This window comes from Canis lupus, chromosome 11, assembly GCF_048164855.1.
Source record: "Canis lupus baileyi chromosome 11, mCanLup2.hap1, whole genome shotgun sequence".
NCBI lineage: Eukaryota > Metazoa > Chordata > Mammalia > Carnivora > Canidae > Canis > Canis lupus.
This window is the reverse complement of record NC_132848.1, coordinates 71755128-71756290: the sequence shown is the minus strand read 5'-3', so window position 1 is coordinate 71756290 and position 1163 is coordinate 71755128. Positions and strand designations below refer to the sequence as shown.

Sequence of the window (1163 nt, the reverse complement as noted above, 5' to 3'; positions counted from 1 at the left end):
TCTCTGTCTCTCTCTGTCTCTGTCTCTGTCTCTCTATCTCTCTGTCTCTGTCTCTCTCTGTCTCTCTGTCTCTCTGTCTCTCTCTCTCTCTCTGTCTCTCTCTCTGTCTCTGTCTCTGTCTCTCTGTCTCTCTGTCTCTGTCTCTGTCTCTCTGTCTCTCTGTCTCTCTCTGTCTCTCTGTCTCTCTGTCTCTGTCTCTCTGTCTCTCTGTCTCTCTCTGTCTCTGTCTCTCTCTCTCTCCCTCCCTCAAATAAATAAATAAGTAAATAAAATATTTAAGACCTTTAAAAATCTCTTCATGGGAAAAAAAGAAACCCTTAACTAAAATGAAGTCATATGCTCTGCGAGCTCGCCGAGTCGGCGCCATGAGCAAGGCTCACCCTCCCGAGCTGAAAAAATTTATGGACAAGAAATTATCATTGAAATTAAATGGTGGCAGACATGTCCAAGGAATATTGCGAGGGTTCGATCCATTCATGAATCTTGTGATAGATGAATGTGTGGAGATGGCAACTAGCGGGCAACAGAACAATATTGGAATGGTGGTAATACGAGGAAATAGCATCATCGTGTTAGAAGCCTTAGAACGAGTATAAACAATGGGTGTGTTCATCAGAAGAAGAAAACTGCTTCCACATGTCCCCTGTCCATAGTACCTGTTTTACTACAATATAAAAGTCAAAAAAAAAAAAAATCAGGTCACCCGCATTTTCATATTGAACTTTTTTGTTAAATAAACTTTTATAAAAAAATAAAATAAAATAAAATAAAAATAAAAATAAATAAATAAAATGAAGTCATATAACAAACTGGAGAAAACGTTCCCAACACACCCGGGGGTCCAGCTACAGAATGTTTATCCCGATCAATAAGGGAAAGGAGAAGGGGAGCTAAAAATCGGCAAAAGAAAACATGCCCACGGGCCACAGAGACGCAGTCCCCCCCGGGGAGCCCGGGACTTGCTATTTAACGCATCCTGAACAAAGCCCGTTACTTCTGGGGCCAGATTCTGGGGTCCAGGACAGAGCTTACCACCCCGCTGGGCTGAACTCGAGCATCGACCTCTGCCGGGCCTCAGGTCCACCAGACCAGGCTGACTTACCGAGCGCCTCTACCTTTAGAAGTTCACTCTCCGTCTATACCGCTTGCTTCTTTCTTTCAAC

General features: G+C 43.5%; 1 pseudogene; it reads left to right on the top strand.

The window, feature by feature from the left end:
* Window positions 1–340: 340 nt before the first annotated feature.
* Window positions 341–792, top strand: LOC140600459 (small nuclear ribonucleoprotein G pseudogene; annotated as a pseudogene).
* Window positions 793–1163: the final 371 nt, after the last annotated feature.